Below are 20,742 nucleotides of genomic sequence, written 5' to 3'. Positions count from 1 at the left end.
CCTGCTTAGCTCCCCCCTCCCCTCCCCTCTCCCTCCTCTTCTCTCCTACTTTCTGGACTGTAGTTATGTTTTACTATTTGTAGGAATGTGTAGGTGATTATATATTGATTTCATAGTAGTATTGAGTACATTGGATACTTTCTTTTTCATTCTTGAGATACTTTACTAAAAGAAATATATTCCAGCTACATCCAGGTGAACATAAAAGATGTGAAGTCTCCATCTTTTTTTATGGCTGCATAGTATTTCATGGTGTACATATACCACAATTTGTTAATCCATTCATGGGTTGATGGGCATTTGGTCTGTCTCCATGTCTTGGCAATTATGAATTGGGCTGCAATGAACATTCTGGTACAAATGTCTTTTTTGTAAAATGATATTTGATCATCTGGGTATATACCTAGTAGAGGAGGAATTGCAGGATTGAATGGTAGGTCTACTTTTAGTTCCTTGAGTATTCTCCAAACTTCTTCCTAAAAAGGCCATATTAGCTTGCATTCTCACCAGCAGTGTAGAAAGGTTCCCTTCTCTCCTCATCCACACCAAAATTTGTGGTTTTGGAATTTTGTGATGTGGGCTAATCTTACTGGAGTTAGATGATATCTCAAAGTGGTTTTGATTTGCATTTCTCTGATGATTAAGGATAATAAGCATTTTTTCATGTGTTCGTAGACCATGCACTTGTTTTCTTCAGTAAAGTTTCTGTTCAAGTCTCTTGCCCACTTAGAAATGGGGTGATTTGTTCTTATTGATTAGTTTGAATTCTGTATGGATTCCAGTTATTAGACCTTCGTTGGAAGCATAACCTGCAAATATCTTCTCCCATTCTGAAGGTTTGCTTTACTTACTATGCTTTTGGCTGTGTAGCAGTTTATTAGTTTTATCAGATCCCAGTAATATATTTTTGGTATTGCTTCAATTGACCATGGGGTCCTCCTCATAAAATATTCTCCCAGTTCTTCAACATTTTTCCTGCACTCTCTTCTAGTATTTTTATAGTTTTATGGTCAATATAATACTGAGTGGAGTAAAATTGAAACATTTCCACTCAGATCAGGAACTAGGCAAGGATGTCCACTGTCTCCACTGATATTCAACATAGTAATGGAAGTCTTAGCCATCACAATCAAGCAAGAGAAGGTGATCAAGTGTATTCACATGGGGTCAGAGGAGATCAAACTCTCACTCTTTGCATATGATATGATCCTATACCTGGAAAATCCCAGGGACTCAACTACAAAATTCTTAGAAGTGGTCAAGGAATACAGCAGCATCTCAGGATACAAAATCCATTTTTATAAATCAGCTTTTATATATACTAACAGTAGTCAAGCAGAAAATACATTCAAGAACTCTATTCCTTTTAAGTAGTCCCAAAGAAGAGGAAATAGCTTGGAATTTACCTAACAAAGGATATGAAATATCTCTATAAAAAGAATTATGAAACTCAGAAAATAAATAGCCGAAGATGTTAACAAATGGAAAAACATACCATGCTCACAGATGGGAATAATCAACGTTGTTAAAATGTCTGTACTACCCAAAGCAATCTACAGATTTAATGCAATCCCTATTAAAGTACCATTCTCATATAAGAGCAAGACAAAATAGTGCTTTTTGTTATATGGAATTAGAAAATACCTCGAATAGCCAATACATTGCTCAGAAATAAAAACAAAGTAGGAGGTATCATATTACCAGACCTCAGGCTATACTATAAATCTGTAGTGATCAAAACAGCATGGTACTGGCACAAAAACAGAGAGGTAAATTTATGGAACAGAATAGAGAACCAAGAGATGAACTGAACCACTTATTATCATTTGATCTTTGCTAAGCTTACCAAAAACATGAAGTGGGGGAAAGACTCCCTGTTTAACAAATGGTGCTGGGTGAACTGGCTGTCGACCTGTAGATGACGGATACAGGACCCCCAACTTTCACCATTAACAAAAATTGATTCTCAATGGATAAATGATTTAAACTTAAGACAGCATCTCACCTTCTTGCCCGCCATAGAATGCTGTGGCGTCATAGCTCACAGCAAGCTCAAAATCTTGGCTCAAGCGATTCTCTTGTCTCAGCCTCCCAAGTAGCTGGGACTATAGGTGCCCACCACAATGCCCAGCTAATTTTTAGCAATGGGGTTTTGCTCTTGCTCAAGCTGGTCTCTCCACCTCTCTTTATAAAGGCTTCGATCCAATCATAGGGTCTTCAACCTCATGCCCTACATCAACCCCAGGTACCTGCCAGAAGTCCCACATCCAAGTATCATCCTTGGGGATCAGGGTTTCAACATTTGAGTTGGGGGGGAGAGATGCAAACATGCAGTTTGTGGGAATAATACTTCATATTACTGATGTTATATTTAAGCTAAACTCAACGAATATCTCTTGTGTCACCATCAAAGACATATTATGACATTCAGTGGGTAAAAGATTCCCTATTTAACAAACGGTGCTGGGTGAACTGGCTGGCAATCTGCAGAAGACTGAAACTGGACCCACACCTTTCACCATTAACTAAGATAGACTCTCACTGGATTAAAGATTTAAACTTAAGACATGAAACTATAGAAATACTAGAAGAGAGTGCAGGGAAAACCCTTGAAGAAATCAGTCTGGGCGAGTATTTTATGAGGAAGAATCCCCGGGCAATTGAAGCAGCTTCTAAGATACACTACTGGGACTTGATCAAACTAAAAAGCTTCTGCACAGCCAAGAACACAGTAAGTAAAGCAAGCAAACAGCCCTCAGAATGGGAGAAGATATTTGCAGGTTATGTCTCTGACAAAGATTTAATAACCAGAATCCACAGAGAACTCAAACGTATAAGCAAGAAAAGAACAAGGGATCCCATCGCAGGCTGGGCAAGGGACTTGAAGAGAAACTTCTCTGAAGAAGACAGGCGCTCAGCCCACAAACATATGAATCAATGCTCATCATCTTTAATTATCAGAGAAATGCAAATCAAAACTCTTTGAGATATCATCTAACTCAAGTAAGATTAGCTTATATCACAAAATCCCAAGACCAGAGATGTTGGCGTGGATGTGGAGAAAAGGGAACACTTCTACACTGCTGGTGGGAATGCAAATCAATACATTCCTTTTGGAAAGATATATGGAGAAAACTTAGAGATCTAAAAATAGATCTGCCATTCAATCCTATAATTCCACTACTAGGCATATACCCAGAAGACCAAAAATCACATGATAACAAAGATATTTGTACCAGAATGTTTATTGCAGCCCTATTCATAATTGCTAAATCATGGAAAAAGCCCAAGTGCCCATCAATCCACAAATGGATTAATAAATTGGTATATGTATACCATGGAATATTATGCAGCCTTAAAGAAAGATGAAGACTTTACCTCTTTCATGTTTATGTGGATGGAGCTGGAACATATTCTTCTTAGTAAAGTATCTCAAGAATGGAAGAAAAAGTATCCAATGTACTCAGCCCTACTGTGAAACTAATTTATGGCTTTCACATAAAAGCTATAACCCAGTTACAACCTAAGAATAGGGGGAAGGGGGAGAGGGAGGGGAGAGGTAGGCAGAGGGAGGGGGATTGGTGGGATCACACCTGAGGTGCATCTTAAAAGGGTATATGTGAAACTTAGTAAATGTGGAATGTAAATGTCTTAGCACAATAACTAAGAAAATGTCAGGAAAGCTATGTTAACCAGTGTGATGAAAATGTGTCAAACGGTCTATGAAAGTAGTGTATGGCCCCATGATCACATTAATGTACACAGTTATGATTTAATAGAGAAAAATAAAATAAAATAAGAAAAATGAAAAAAGACATTATGTTACGTATTCAACACAGTATGATACTCTCCATATTTAGATTTTTAAAACAATCTTAAATTACTTAACATTCAAGTAGAAATGTTAGCCTTGTATCCATTATTGTCTTTTAGACATTTAGATTCCATTTAAAAAAATTAAAACATTGGAGAAACCTCAAAGCACTCAAGCTAGACCTCCCATTTGATCCTGCAATCCCATTACTGGGCATCTACCCAGAAGGAAAAAAATCCTTTTATCATAAAGACAATTGTACTAGACTTTTTATTGCAGCTCAATTTACAATAGCCAAAGTGTGGAAACAACCTAAATGCCCACCAACCCAGGAATGGATTAACAAGCTGTGGTATATGTATACCATGGAGTACTACTCAGCTATTAAAAAAAAAATGGAGACTTTACATCCTTTGTATTAACCTGGATGGAAGTAGAAGACATTATTCTTAGTAAAGCATCACAAGAATGGAGAAGCATGAATCCTATGTACCCAATTTTGATCTGAGGACAATTAATGACAATTAAGGTCATGGGGGAGAGGAAAAGCAGAGAGAGGGAAGGAGGGAGAGGGGTGGGGCCTTGGTGTGTGCCACACCTTCTGGGAGCAAGACATGATTGCAACAGGGACTTTACCTAACAAATGCAATCAGTGTAACCTGGCTTATTGTACCCTCAATGAATCCCTAACAATAAAAAAAAAAATTCCTCTTTCATTCTTTTACATGTATCAATTAAAACAATATATGACAGGCAACCCAGATGGTATACTTGATTTGAACTATCTTTGGCATTTGAATCACATGGATTACTTTATACCAGAAGTCTAGAATTCCATCTTGATAAGACCATATGAGAATTCTATCGTGATTGCTAAAAATTTTATAATTATTAAATAAAGGTATATGACATAACAGGTGTTAGAATGTAGGAGCATATTAGAAAGTGAAACATTATTCTTTAAGGACACGCCCTCATTTTAAGCAAATTTTGCTTCCTCTCTTCATTTCATACTCCCTTCCTTTTTTACCTTGTTAAACTCCTCACCTCCTTTCTTCTTCCCTTCACTTCTTCCTTTATTCTTTATTTTTAACAGCTAACATTTATTGTTTCTTCTATATGAGGTATTGTTCGAAGTGCTAAATATTTATTAACTTTAATATTTTTATGACTGTGTAAGGTACGTGCTATTTTATCCCTCTTCATAGATCTGGGTTGAAACTGATGCACAGTTATTCTTGCTTTTTAATATATGAACTAAGTGTTTTCAGTAGTTACATTTACAGATGAGAAACTATGGTGTATTAAATGCCTAGTGTTAACTATTACTATTAAAATCAATGATTGATATACTTTATGAAAAATTTCATTGTAGGTGGAGTAGCAGGGAAAAAGAAACGACTGTGACTTTGTTATAATCATGGTCAGTCTCCTACTTTATACCTGATACTTGGACAGTTAGTGAGTCATAGTATTTTTACTGTAACTCAGATTTCTATTTCTGCAAAATAGATTTGATAATAAATCCCTAATATTTAATAACAAAAGAAGGTGTTAACAGTAAAAGCCTCATGAAAACTATAGATTTCTTTACCAATGTACATGTGCTTCTTCATGTTAAAGAACACATGGTAGCCCAGCTAATTTAAGAGTTTGACTGAAATAATTTTAAGAGCTCCAGGGAATGTAAAGTAAGGGATTTTCAGTAGCACCCCAAGGAAAGGGAAAGAGTGAAAATTCATTATCTAGGCAGGTTCGTCATGTAATATGAAGGGGGGAAAGGAAGTAAGTAAGAAATGTCTATAAAAGGAATTGTGGATAGTATAGTCTTACTGAAACTATGCCTGCGGTCATCTTACCAGAAGCCTTGTGGTGGAGGAAGAGAAGGATAAACGAGGCCTTGGCAACAATGAACTAAGCTGTAAAATACTTTATACTGTTTTGCAATTCAGTTAAATTATCAGAAAATGTTTGTAACCATCTTGCTTCTCTCCTCATAACTGAGGAGAACTTTAAATGCAAAAATAAATTTCAAAACATTCTTTTTTCAAATCCATAGGTACAGTACTTGACCCGTTACTCTTCATCATCCACCATAATGAGGCACAGTCAGCCTCTCCATCTCCCATCCATTCATAACAGCCATGCTTTTGAGTGCCCTATTCCACACATGACTAAAATCATTCTTTCCACCATACAGAATCTTCATTTCCAGCTTTAGTCCCAGTCCTCGATGAAAGATTCCTGTGCCAAGCCTATAATGCATACTTTGGCATTTAAAAACACATCTCATTTTTTTACTGTTTCAAAATTTCCTATCAAGATTAGAAATCCTTTCATCCATCAGAAACCATTCCTCTGACCCACCTGCAGAACCTTTCCCATTTCCACTCACTTCTTTCTCCACCATTTCCAAACTTAATACTAAACACAGAGGTGGTTAACATTGCACACAAAGGTGGTGCTTTGTTTATCCAAGGAAACACTCTAGACACCTACAAAGGAAAATTGAGTTGGGGATGTATTTAATACTTCCTTCACTTTTGTCCTTCAGCTTTAGCCTTAGAGAGAAAAGACCAGTCATTTGACATGGTCAACCAGGATGGAGGCAAATGCCCTTGTTTCAGAAGCAGGAATCGTAGAACAGAAGGAGGTGGTTTTCTTATTTATCAGGACTGTGATTGCAAGGTGTATGTTGTTTTGATTTTAAAGTGTCAAGAACTATATAGTTACATTTCTTTGTATTGTCTTCAGTTTTGTTTAAAACACATTTTTAGTAATCAGTTGAAATTTATTATGGCAGCATTAGTATCCTTTTTTGTTAGGGTTATCTTGCTAGTTTGATAAAAGATTTCTTGGGACAACTAAGCAGCTTAGTTGGGTGATTCGTAAAGATAGTGTAAAGTAAGGTGATATGGGAATTTTGGAAAGAAATCTTTTTTTTTTCTCTTGTTAAGAATGTAAATGGTAATTCCTTGGTGAGGCTGCTTTACATATTGGTTGAAAGTGTAGGCTCTGAAGCCTAGTTCCTATCCTGGTGACATCTCTTATTAGTTCTGTGAACCTGGACAGTTCTTCACTGTGCCTCAATCTCTTCTGTAAAATGTTAATAAGAAAGCCTTCCTCCTAGGATTACTGCAATGATTAAATGAGCTAGTGTCTGTAAAGGGTTGAGAGCAGTGCTTGAGTCAGACTAGTCTAATACTCAATAAATGTTAGTTATTAAAGGAAATGTTTTCTCCAAGAAAAATATATTTTTACCACCCCTTTTACAAGGGGTCCATCAAGAATCTGAAATTTAGGCTATGAATAAAATGGATTAGAAAAACCAGAGCGTTGATATCATTTATTGTAGTTAAACTTGCAAATTGCCGCCTACACGGTGGATGCAAATGACAAAAATGTTTACTTAGTAGGTAATATTCTTTTATGCATCATCCTACATTTTTAAATTATATATTTGTCCTTTATGCAACTTCAAAAGCATTGATGATTTTTAGTTTTTAATTTGGGTTCTCATTGAAAGATGACGAGAGATAAGTTTCCTCTGTGCCCTCATCAAAAAGACAGAGAAGTTTCTCCTGCCATGATTGTCAGTAAGATTAATTGCCAGCAATAACAATGGAAGAGTTCAAGCTACAAACAATAGGTCAGTTCTGTGTTTAGGAAGTACAACAAGTTCAGCAGTGCTTATGTGCTGCGTATAAGGCCTGGAGAGGTTGGGAGGAGACTGAGGGACATGGATTTATCCTCAGAGATGGATATAGTTAAACTGAAGGACAGTTATGATTTATAAAAAAAAATTGTTAAAAGAAGAGAAAAAAAGGAAGAGACATATTCAGAGTGGATACTGGAGCCTGATTAATGACTGAGGGGAGGGCCCAACGAAGAGAGGTGCTAAGGAGGAAGGAGAAAGAAGAGACAACCAGTGAAGGACTAGTTTAGCCTCAGGAGCTGTGAGTCAGAAACACAGGCACAGAGGCTTACTCTGCATATGAAAGAGTTGACAGGTTCCATTGAGAGCCTGGGTAGACTCATCTTTCCAATGGCATTCACCTACAGTTTGTAGCAATATTAAACTACCTCTGTGCAAGAATGGAGAAGGCAGCTGTGGTGTGAAGAGTGACGGAGAGAATTCTCTCATATCTTGAGACAATATAGTGGCTAGGAATTGAGTGATTAATTCACATAATAGTCTAGGCTGTAGATACTCAAATTAGACTAGGAAGGAATAAGCTAAAGATGGGAGAAAAAAAGCACTCCATTTTATAATGAAATCTAAAAGATCATGGACAGTATGAGAGGGGGAGAGAAGTGGAAGGACAGAGTCCAGAGCGTAGGCATTCTCTCTATTCAGTGATTCGGAATGACTGCAAAGGTCAGGTTGTAGCTGGCAATGAAGGTCGATGGGATGGGGACATCATAGACCTGTAGGATTTATGATGTTATCTATGTGGACATTCAGATCTACAGGATGATGACAGATATTGGGTTTGAAATTTGGGTACAGATGAATTTGTAGTTTTGAGACCAGAAGTCAAATTTCAGTGAAAGTGGCAGTTTAGCTGTGAAGTCAAAGATAACATCATTTTTTGGCTGGGTATGGTGGTTCATGGATATAATCCTAGGACTTTGGGAGACCAAGAGCTTGAGACCCACCTGAGCAACAGAGTGAGAACTCGTCTCTACAAAAATTATAAAAAACAAATAGCTGAGTGTGGTGGTGTCTGCTTATAGTCCCAGCTACTTGGGAGGCTGAGAGAGGGTCACGTGCACCCTGGAATTTGAGGTCTCATTTATCTATCATGGTTCTACTGCACTCTAGCCTAGGTGATAGAGTGAGACCCTGAATCAAAATACATAAATAAATAAATAAAATAAACATCTATTTTAGTTACAGATGGTGATTAAAAAGCTGGATATTATGACTTGCCAAATGAGGCTTTTTGCATGAAGGCTCAGAAGAGCAGTAATAGGTAGAAACCACAGCAACAATGAATTAACAAGTAATACTCAGAATTTAATGACATTTGCTGGACAATCCCTATTTTATTATTTTTTAAGTAGTAAATCTAGGGCTCAGAGTAGAGATGAGACTTGCCTACATGGCTAGTCTGTGTGAATAGTGTAATCAGCATTTGTGCCCAGATGTCTTTTACTATACTACTGTACCTCTGTTGGACATTAGAAGTAAAATTGTACACTAATTCTTTTAATTTTCATTATGTGTATGTAAATCAGATTTTAGAGCTTTTAAGTCTTATTTTGAAATTGGATCATGCATGTACACATTTTGGATTATTGATAGCATGTTTTTTAATATTTCTTTGTTAACTATTTTCCCCCATGTTAAAATAATGGGTGGGTTAGCATAATATTTATTTTGTTTGTTGCTTCCTTTCTCTATTTTCTTTCTTTTTTTTTTTTCTTTCTCTATTTTCTTAACTTCATCAAATAACATAGATTCCTTTCTCTTGTCTGCACTGGGCTATTAGAACTTGCCTTTTACACACCTCTTCCATGGGCAATTATTCTAATAGAAATAATTGGTTTTCCTACAAGAAGAAAAAACATATCTGTAACTAACTTGAGCTTTTAGACCCACTGTTCATTTTTTGATGTCCAGCTGTTAATTATTACACTGTCCAGCATAAATCCTATTAGAACAGCAATTTAAATTTTGTACCTTTTGTTTATACTCAGGGAACCAAAATTAGCAGTATCTTCATTCTAAGCAGTGGGCTATACAGATTTTTTAGGTTAAGAAAATAGCATCTAAGTTACATTAGAATAGTCGAACTCCTCTCCCACTCTTGGAGAAACATTATCTGCTGAATCTTTATTGGAAGTTAGTACACTTTCTATTGGAGCACGTTCTTTGTGTAAGTAATTGTCACTCTTAAAGTAGTTTTAAAAATAATTTTGCTGGAAGAATGATACAGTTTACATCTGTTTCAATGTTCTGTAATAAAGCCCACTAGTGTTCCACATACCTCCTCTTTCACAGAGTAAGATTTTAGAAGAAAAGTAATTTTCATAGATCTGAAAGGCTGAGTTTGAAATATAAAAGGAGTTACCAGAATGACTAACATAACCATTCTTACTTTTTATATCCTCAAAATGGTGCTCCTGCCCCCTCCTTCACCCCCATGTTTTCCAGGATGTGCTGAGTTTTATTTCTACTGTGGAAAATGCTGAGAGAAAGAGAAACTAAATATGTGAAAGAGAGAAAAAACTGAACTGAATATTCTTCCAAAGACTTTCCCTGCAGTCCTTCAAAGTTAAATTTCTTAAAGTAGGCCCTGTTTTGTGAAATGTGTAAATGTGTTTGATCCTTTTGGAAATGTTAAACTCAAGAGTATTGTCTTATCTACTGTTGTGATTAAGTAAGAAGTAGAAAATCACTGATTTCACAGGAGCTAAAGATTATTCCTTTAAGCTTTCATTCTTTCAGTTAGTTAATGAAGAACCTACTGTGACCCAGGTACTGTTGATTACTGTACATTGCCACTTTTTAGTGTATCTTTATATGGTAGGTTATTTTAAAAAGAAATTTAGAAAATAAGAAAAAATGTGTTATATTTGCCTACGTATTGAAAGACTTGGGGGCAGAACCCCCCACTCAGCCCGGAGCTCTGACCACCCCAATCAACCGCAAGAGTCGTCTCTTGATGCAAAAACGCAAGAGGATTTTTATTCCTGTATACGGGGGACTTGATTCACAACTCTTTTAGGAGCCGAGAAATCAAGTCCCCCACAGCAGTTTTTTACAAGCTTTTAAAGGCAAAAACTACAAAATGGGCGGGAATAGCAGACATGCAGGGACTCTATCAAAGTAAGAGAGAATACACACACCTGGGATTCTAAGTAGATAAGGAGAACTCTAATTCACTATTCAACTCTCTTAAGACTAGACTAACAGTCAAATATTTACTTAATAAATTAATATTTATTACTTAATAGTAAATATTTGCTGAAGCTCCTGGGGCTATCTCCTGGAACAGTTACAAAAGGTCACATTCCTAAGGTAGGGAGTGAGAAGTGGTCACATTCTCATGGTAATATTTTCTTTCATTCCCCCATTTGTTTTTTTGGGAAGTTCTAATCATGGAACTTCTGGCTCTATGTATTCATTTTCATGGCTATCGTCTCGGCGGAGAGACTGGTAATGCTGTCTGAGCATTAATACTTGTACAGCACTCACTCTTTCCCGGACTAAGGTGACTATACGGTTGAGAATGTAGGGCCCAAAGGTAAGAATTAGAAGCAGTATAATAAGAGGGCCTATTAAACTGGAAACGAGAGTGGTGAACCAAGGTGATCGGCTGTACCAACTTTCAAACCATCCTTGATGGGCCTCCCGATCTCGTTGTCTTTTTTCTAGTCTCTCCCTGAGTTTAGACATGGAGTCTTTTACCATACCAGAGTGATCTACATAGAAACAGCATTCTTCTCTTAGTGCAGCGCATAACCCTACATCTTTTAGGAACAGGAGATCGAGTCCCCGTCTATTCTGCAATACTACTTCTGATAAGGATGTTAGCGACTCTTCTAATTTTGTGATTGATTGTTCTATGGCTTTTAGGTCCTCATCTACAGCTGCTCTCAGTTCTTCGAGATACTGTGGGGTCTGGACAAGCGCAGCCGTTCCTGTTCCTACTCCGGCCGCCACCCCTATACCCATCAGGACAGCTAGAGTAATAGAGACTGGTTCCCTCTTCTGTCTACGGGGTCTGAGATCGAATTCTGCCTCGAAGGAACTCGCCTCATGATAGATAACTCTAGGTATTAATTGTACGAGGATACAGTAGTCTGCAGTGGAGTTGAACACTGATGAGGAAATGCACGGGGTTAGCCCAGTGCTGCAAGCCCACCATCCTCCTTTAGGTGGCACTAGATAATAATTGATAGTGGTTGATGGGCTTTTAATGGTCTGATTACACAGATGCTGGCGATTTTCGGGGATCGTGCCTAGGCAAATGCCTCGCCCAGAGACTGCTGTAAGGGTAATCTTGGATCCCTAGTCACAGGAATTATGGGAGGTGGTATTTTGGAAGATACTTGAGAAGGCGATTCCTTCATAATAGGGCGGGCCTGAGGCTAGACACAACCAGCAAGATTCGGTAAGATTAGGGTTGGAAGTATTGAGAACATTGAAAGCCCCCTGTATTAAGTTAAGAAGTCTCTGCCCGGTGCTTGGAGTCTCCGGGGATGTTACCTGGGGAGACAGTTTCGCAGGCAATGGGGCTGTGCTGGCCTCAGTAAATTGGGTGCTCCCTGGAGTCTGGGGCATACGGGGAGAAATAGGCGGCCTAGCTGGCGGCTGCTGTCCTGAGAGTACGATGTTGGGTCCTATCTGGACAGCGACGGGGGTCTCTATTTTTAATTTGATGAAGAAGGTAAATCCTTTATCCCACCCTGACATGTAGAAACGGAATCCCCATGTTCTTCCTTTTATCCAATCTCGGGCTTGTTTCCCCCTCTCCGTGAAGGAAATATTTAGGGGGTTTGACCCTGCTCCGGTACTGCTCCTCTTTACGGTTATTAAGTCCCAAGAGGAGAAGGGGTGCCAGAAGGCCTGCCCAGTCGTCTCACATCTCCATTGTTTACAATAGAAATTTTCTACCCCCCCACATATGTTGGCTTGGCTTCTCGTTCTCCCGTCCCGGGGACAGATATAGAACTCCGTTTGTTGCATCCGGCGCTGGGCGGGCAAGTTGCCACAGCCAGGGGCGTCTGCAACGTACTGGCCTTGGGATGTGGAGCCTTGGGTAAGTGAGCGCTTTGTTAATTGGTGATCAAGGCTTGATGGAACCTCTTTAAAGATCTCATCGGAGATATCCCAATTATCTAGCCCTGCTATTAAGGCGCAAATATCTGGGGTGAGGGACGGCCACCAGGTCCAAGGAGGGTCTTCTTTTGTAGTACTCCATACTACATCACCAGTCTGAGAGAGAACCTGCCAGGTTAACCTCTGGGGGGCATGGGGGTTGGGACCGGAACTACTTATCACCGGGAGTTGTATCAGCAGGAGCAGGGCTACTGCGGCGAATGCGGAGTTTGAGGGGGTTGTCTGTCTTTTCCACTTTCCACCCGGAGTCTGGCGGCGGTGCTGGTTTGACATGAGATGCGTGGATCCAGGCTGCGATGCCATCGACTTTTATTGCCGTAGGGGTTGTGAGCAGCACCAGGTATGGTCCTTTCCACCGTGGTTCAAGGTTGGCTGTCCGGTGGCGCCAGATGTACACCGAATCTCCAACCTGGAACTGGTGAGGTATTTGCAGATCCCCGGGCTTGTAGGCCTCGATCAGCCGGCTCCACACCTCCTTTTGCACGGTTTCAAGGGCTTTTAATCTGGTGTATAGAGATTGAGAGGAGTAAGATTCTGGGGAAGGGAGGTGCTGCATGGCAACAAGCAGGGGGTGAGCTCCATATAGGATTTCAAAGGGGGTCAGTTTGAGAGTGCTAGGGGTGTTGCGCACACGGAACAGGGCAAAGGGAAGGAGGACTGTCCAGTCAGTAATGCCAGTCTCTAAGGATAATTTAGTCATGGCCTCTTTTAGGGTTCTATTCATCCTCTCTACCTGCCCTGAGCTTTGGGGCCGATAAGCACAATGTAATTTCCACTCAAGCCCCAGGATTTTGGCTAAACCTTGATTAACCTGGGCAACAAAAGCGGGACCGTTGTCGGACCCGATTACCTTGGGTAGCCCAAATCTTGGAAAAATTTCTTCTAATATTATTTTGGCTACGACTTGAGCAGTCTCCCTTTTTGTAGGAAAAGCTTCGACCCATCCTGAGAAAGTATCTATGAACACCAGCAAGTACTTATATCCGTATTTGGCCAGCTTAATTTCTGTAAAATCTGTTTCCCAGTAGCTCCCAGGACGATCTCCTCGGAGTCGTCTTCCCTGAGGTAATGTGCTAGGCTGGGTGTTTACTAATTGGCAAGGTCTGCACTCTTTTGCAGCTGTGTCAACGAGTTTACTTAATTCCATAATATAGTATGGGGAGGACTGAACAATAGTTCTTAGATGCTTGGGGCCCAAATGAGTTAATTTATGAAGTTGTCTGAGAAAGGTGATCGCCTGCTCTTCAGGGAGGATGATTTTTCTTTCCGGAGTTTCTCGGATCCCCTCTGGGGATTCTAAGTGGAGGCCTAATCTGTTCATTCTCTCGAGATCCTGCTCCGAATATTTAAAGTGTTTGGCAAGGGGGGATGCTATTTCTTTAAGGCTAGGCCTTAAAGTGTTTTCATATAGTGGCAGGATGTTGAGCCTTTGAGCTGCTAGCTTAGCTTCTCGGTCGGCTCTTTGGTTTCCCTCGGCAACTCTGGACCCCCCTTTCTGATGCCCAGGGCAGTGGATAATGGCCACTTTCTTAGGGAGGTGAACAGCCTCCAGTAGACTTAGGATTTCTTCCTTGTGTTTAATTTCTTTTCCTGCTGAAGTCAGCAGTCCTCGCTGCCTGTAAATGGCCCCATGAACATGGGCCGTAGCCAAAGCAAACCTGCTATCGGTGTATATGTTAACTTTTTTCCCTTCTGCCAAACGTAAGGCCTGGGTCAAGGCGACCAGCTCGGCCTTCTGGGCCGACGTCCCTTCAGGCAGACTACTTGCCCAGATGGTCTGCTTATCGTCCACTACCGCCGCCCCGGCCACCCTTTTACCTTCTATTATGGAGCTGCTCCCATCAGTGAACCAGGTCAGCTGGGCATCCGGCAGGGGCTGATCACAGAGGTCCTTCCGAGTTCCAGTTTCCTCAGCCAATACTTCTTGGCATGTGTGTAATATGTCTTTCTGGACAGAAGTATCAGGTAATAGGGTAGCTGGGTTGAGGATGACAGGTGGGCCAAACTGGACTCTGTCTCCGTTTAATAGGAGACTCTGGTAATGTGTCATGCGGGCATTAGACAGCCACCGGTCAGGGGGCTGTCTGATGATGCTTTCTAAAGCATGGGGGGCAATGACTGTCAACTTCTGCCCCATAGTCAATTTGTCTGCATCTTTTACCAGTACCGCTACTGCCGCCACAGACCTCAGACAGGCTGGCCAACCACCAGCGACGGGGTCCAATTTCTTGGAGAGGTATGCTACCGGTCTTTTCCATGGCCCTAAAGGCTGCGTCAGCACCCCTCGGGCCACTCCTCTCTTCTCATCTACGTATAGGACAAAGGGCTTTGTTACATCTGGTAGAGCCAGGGCCGGGGCTGATAATAAGGCCTTTTTAATGTTGTCAAAGGCCCGCTGTTGGCTGGCACCCCACTCGAAGGGAGTGCCTTCCTTGGTCAAAGGGTAGAGGGGAGCTGCCAGAGTAGCAAACCCCGGTATCCATAAGCGGCAGAACCCCGCAGTTCCTAAGAATTCTCGCACCTGGCGAGGCGAGCGGGGAACTGAAATCTGAGTCACAGTATGCTTCCTGGCTTCCGTTAACCATCTCTGCTCTCCTTTTGAGGCGTAACCCAGGTACGTTACCTCTTTCTGGCAGATCTGGGCTTTTTTAGCAGAGGCTCGATATCCTAAGCGGGCTAGTTCTTCTAGCAATAGTTCTGTGCCCCGATAGCACTCTTCTTTTGTTGTTCCAGCTAGTAGTAAGTCATCTACATATTGTAGGAGCGTCACCTGAGGGTGGCTGGCGCGAAAGTGAGCTAGGTCTTGGTGGAGGGCTTCATCAAAGATGGTTGGGGAGTTCTTAAACCCCTGTGGAAGTCGGGTCCATGTCAATTGCCCCGTTGTTCCAGAGTCCGGGTCTCTCCATTCAAATGCGAAGATGTTCTGGCTAGAGGAGTGTAGTCGGAGGCAGAAGAAGGCGTCCTTTAAATCCAGGACAGTGTACCAGATATGGTCCGGAGGGAGAGAGCTTAACAGATTATAAGGGTTAGGCACGGTGGGGTGGATGTCTTGCGCCCGCTTGTTTACTTCTCTTAAGTCCTGCACAGGGCGATAGTCACCTGTGCCGGGTTTTTGACGGGTAATAAGGGCGTGTTCCATGGTGACTGGCATTTTACTAGTATGCCCAGCTGTAGGAGACGCTGAATGTGAGGCTTAATTCCTTCCCGAGCTTCCTTAGTCATAGGATATTGGTGCACTGCCACAGGAGTGGAAGTAGCTTTGAGTTCTATGACTATAGGCGGCCTTTCTGCGGCCAGTCCCATTCCAGCAGTTTCGGCCCATGCCCCGGGATATTTTTCTAGCCAGTCATTTACGAGACTAGTCCCTTTCTCCCGCTGCTTTTCAAAGAGTCTATGTTCATCCTCTAAACGCATGGTCAGGGCTGTTACCCTCTTATTTTGGGTTACCTCTGGGCCATCAGGAGTAAAAGTGATTTGGGCTTCCATTTTGGTGAGTAAATCTCTCCCGAGGAGGGGCGCAGGGCACTCAGGGATAATTAAAAATGAGTGGGTTACCCATCCCACTCCCAGATCTACTGATCTTCGGGTAGTCCATGAGTACTGCTGATGCCCTGTGGCCCCTACAACCCAGGATTTTTTCTTGGAGACGGGTCCTGATGGTTCAAGTAGGACTGAGTGTTGAGCTCCGGTGTCTACAAGGAACTCAACTGGCTTCCCCTCCACCTTAAGTATTACCCTAGGCTCGGGGAGGGGTTCCGAGCCCCGTCCCCGCTAATCTTCTTCTTCCTCTAAGGCCAGTACTTTCTTCTTTGTTTTAGGACATTCCCTGGCCCAGTGCCCCTTTTCCTTACAGTAGGCACATTGATCCTTATCTAACGGGATGCGGTTATTCAGACTACCTGACTTCTTAGTTCTACCTTGGGTCTGTTCCTGGCTGTTCTCCCCTACTACTGCGGCCAAAATCTGTGTTAAGTTTTTCTCCTGTCTTCGGTCTCTCTTATTTTCCCTTTCTTCTCTCTCTTTCTCCTTTCTCTGCTCTTTTTCTTCCTCAGTTTCTCTTTTATGGTATACTTTCTCAGCTTCCTTAACTAAATCCTACAAGGTATAGTCCTGCAATCCTTCAATTCTCTGCAGCTTTCTTTTAATGTCTACAGCTGACTGCCCTATGAAAGTCATAGCCACGGAAGCCCTCTGTCCTTCAGAGGCAGGGTCAAATGGGGTGTAGCACCTAAAAGCTTCCATTAGACGCTCAAGAAACACGGAGGGGGGTTCCGTGGCCCCCTGTATTACTTCTCTTACCTTAGCCAAATTAGTGGGGCGTCTTGCCACCCCACGGAGGCCAGCCACTAGAGCCTGGCGATAGACTGACAGTCGCTCCCTACCTTCTGCCGTGTTGAAATCCCAGTCTGGTCTGGAGAGGGGAAAGGCAGCCTCGATGATGTTGGGGAGCTTGGTAGGACGCCCGTCCACCCCGAGTACATTCTTCCTAGCTTCTAATAAAATCCTCTCCCTCTCTTCAGTAGTGAAGAGAGTCTGTATGAGCTGCTGGCAGTCATCCCATGTGGGCTGATGAGAGAACATCAGGGACTCTACCAGCCCAGTCAGGCGTTGGGGGTCTTCTGAAAAAGGGGGGTGATTAGTTTTCCAGTTATACAGGTCTGCGGAAGAAAATGGCCAGTACTGGATGGGCTGGAGAGGAGGTGGTTCCTCATCTGTTGCCACCGGCGGGGGGCCGTATGCCCTCAGGGGTAGGGCAACAGTAGTGTCGAGAGACACTCCTCCCCGGCGGTGACTCCTGGTACCTTGTGCGGGCCCCAGTGAAGGTTCCCCCGGGGGTGCAGAGGGGGCAATCGCCGGATCCAGCGATGCTGGTCCTCCCTGCCCCCCGACAGGAGCCAAGGCGGGAGGGTATGGGGGAGGAGGGGGTGGAGGGTCGAGGAGAAGATGATCAGTCTGGATTTCCGGGTAGATCTTCTTAGGGGGATCCGAACTGTCGCCCCCTTTTCTGGGACCGGAAGATTGGACAGCGAGCACCTGAGGATTAGACGGGGGCTGGATGTGGCAGTCCACGGCCGAACCCAGGGGGGCGGATTCTGCACCAGGTCCTGCCAGACTATGATGTAAGGTTGTTGATCCGGATGGGCTCCCGGTCCTCTCTGAAAAACAATCTCTTTAATAGCAAAAATAAGAGATAAGTCAGAGGTTCCTCCTGAGGGCCAGCCGACGTTAAAAGTAGGCCACTCCGAGGAGCAGAAAGTCTGCCATGGGCCTTTTTTAACCTCTACTGACAGATCACGACCTCTTCTCTTCACTTCAGTCCAATGATCTAGAGTTAAACTCAGAGGGGTCGTCACAGTCTGTCCCATCGTCAGTGGATATGTCAGAAACACAAATAACAGAAATAACAGAAATATTACAGGTACAAGGACCCACCTACTACACTTGGTCCTTCACAAGCCTATAACAGAATCAGACGGGTGCGTTTCCCGTAATTTTTGATCGAACAACCAGACTCGACCAGCGCCCTTACAGCAGGAGACAACCAGGCGTCCCTGGTTCTCCTCAGTTCCTGGGGCGTCCCCCAGGGTTTCAGCCTGTGGTCCTCCAGGCACGTCTACCAACCACTGTCCGGCCACTCTCACGAGGTGCCGAACGGCTGCGAAATCGAAAGCGCGCACACAAAGTCAAACAAAAGGACTGAAGACACAGACTAGACAGTTTTTGGGGTACCCCTTTCTTACCTCCAAGGTCGACTCTGCAGGTGAGGGGTGATCGTTATATCCCGGACGAGCCCCCAAATGAAAGACTTGGGGGCAGAACCCCCCACTCAGCCCGGAGCTCTGACCACCCCAATCAACCGCAAGAGTCGTCTCTTGATGCAAAAACGCAAGAGGATTTTTATTCCTGTATACGGGGGACTTGATTCACAACTCTTTTAGGAGCCGAGAAATCAAGTCCCCCACAGCAGTTTTTTACAAGCTTTTAAAGGCAAAAACTACAAAATGGGCGGGAATAGCAGACATGCAGGGACTCTATCAAAGTAAGAGAGAATACACACACCTGGGATTCTAAGTAGATAAGGAGAACTCTAATTCACTATTCAACTCTCTTAAGACAAGACTAACAGTAAAAGTAGTCTTTACTATTAAGTAAATATTTGCTGAAGCTCCTGGGGCTATCTCCTGGAACAGTTACAAAAGGTCACATTCCTAAGGTAGGGAGCGAGAAGTGGTCACATTCTCATGGTAATATTTTCTTTCAGTATCTATTGTTTCCAATATCAGTCTTTCCTTTGATGATCTGAGCTTCTGTCTACTATCCTTTTCATTTAGCCTGAAGAATGCTCTTTAACATTTTTTTTGGTGCAGGACTGATAGCAGTGAATTCTCATAGCTTTTGTTTATTCAAAGATATCAGCTTCACTTTTGAAGGATATTTTTGCTGGATACAGAATTGCAGAGTTGACAAGTTTTTATTTCAGGACCTTCAAGATATCATTCCATTGCTTTCTACTGTACATTTCTTATGAGAAGTCAAAGAAAAATTGCTGTATTTCCATATTTACATTATATATATTTTTGTTTAGCTGCTAAAATTTTTTTGTATCATTGATGTTAAGTTATTGATTATGGCATGTCTTGAGTTTTCCCTCTGCTCATCCTGCTTGGGATTTCTTTTGCTCTCTGTAAGTAATAGTTTTTACCTAATTTGGAAATGTTTTGCCCTCCAAGTACTTTTTCTTCCTCTGAGACTCTACTTATACATGTAGTAAAATTTGAGATTTGTTCCACATGTCACCGAGGTGCTGCTATTTTCTTTTCTCAGTTGTTTACTCCTCTGTCCTTCATTTTGGATATTATATTGCTGTGTTTTCAAGTTCATGGATTGTTTTTCCTGCAGCTAAGCTAATGTGTTTAATTTTTATCTGAGATATTGAATCCTTTGCTTTAGATGTTGTATTTTATATTTTTGTGCTTTCCATTTTCTTATTAGGCAAAAATCTGGGATGATCTTAGGACTTATTTCATTCATTTTTCCATCTCTCAGGGAATCACTGCCTTTCCCTACCTGCTGTACAATATCAGAAAATAATTGTATCATACATCTTAGATTACTTTTTCATTAACTTAGAGCTAGTAAAGTTTAAAAAAGTGCTTCTGTTTTTGTTAATGCCCTTTTGAATCAGATCCTATTCTTATAAATCGTGTTTTCCTAATGTGAATTGATATAGCTGTATTGTTAATCAATTGTGTCTTTTTAAAATTTATATAAATTATGATAGTGAATCAAATAAACCAATTTGCAGTTTATGATTCTGTCTGCCCCCTGAAGCTACAAAGAAGAGTTTTCCTTTGTTTTTATTCCTCAAATCCCATTAGTAGAGGCGGCCTCGTCTTTAAAACAACAGACTATCTGTGGCGGGCGCCTGTAGTCTCAGCTACTCGGGAGGCTGAGGCAAGAGAATCGCCTAAGCCCAGGAGTTGGAGGTTGCTGTGAGCTGTGTGAGGCCACGACACTCTACCAAGGGCCATAGGGTGAGACTCTGTCTCTACAAAACAAACAAACAAAAAAAACAACAACAGACTATCTATAAGCCAACATAAGAGAATAATTCAATTCAATTCAGGTTGTGGGAAGGCGGAACAAGGTAGAGGGGAGATGTAGAGGGGATTGGTGTGCTGCCCCTTGGAGGACACCATGTAAGGGTATATGGCACATGTTTTGGGTTTAGGAGAAAACTATAAGAGGGGACTCCATGACATATGCAAGTATTGTAACCTAGTTTTTCACATTAACTTGAAAAAAAAAAAATCTAAACAGATCGCAGCAGATCGCACTGACTGGGGTGAGCTGGACAGCTTCCCTTTCCTTCTCCAGATCGGTTCTTCTTTGCTTTCCTGCACTATCGAAAGTTGATCACCATGAAGTCAACAATAGGCTGCCTTATTTCCTGCCTTCTGATATCTTTAGTCAAGAGAGAGCTGATTGAAGGAAGGAAATAAAGGGAGATAGAAAAGTTTATTTAGGAACTACTAACTTGTGGCTGCTGCATCTTTAAGCAAGAGTTACCATTTCT

The sequence above is a fragment of the Nycticebus coucang genome, chromosome 13 (genome assembly GCF_027406575.1).
Source record: "Nycticebus coucang isolate mNycCou1 chromosome 13, mNycCou1.pri, whole genome shotgun sequence".
Taxonomy (NCBI): domain Eukaryota; kingdom Metazoa; phylum Chordata; class Mammalia; order Primates; family Lorisidae; genus Nycticebus; species Nycticebus coucang.
The sequence above is the reverse complement of the archived record's forward strand: the minus strand, read 5'-3'. Positions refer to the sequence as shown.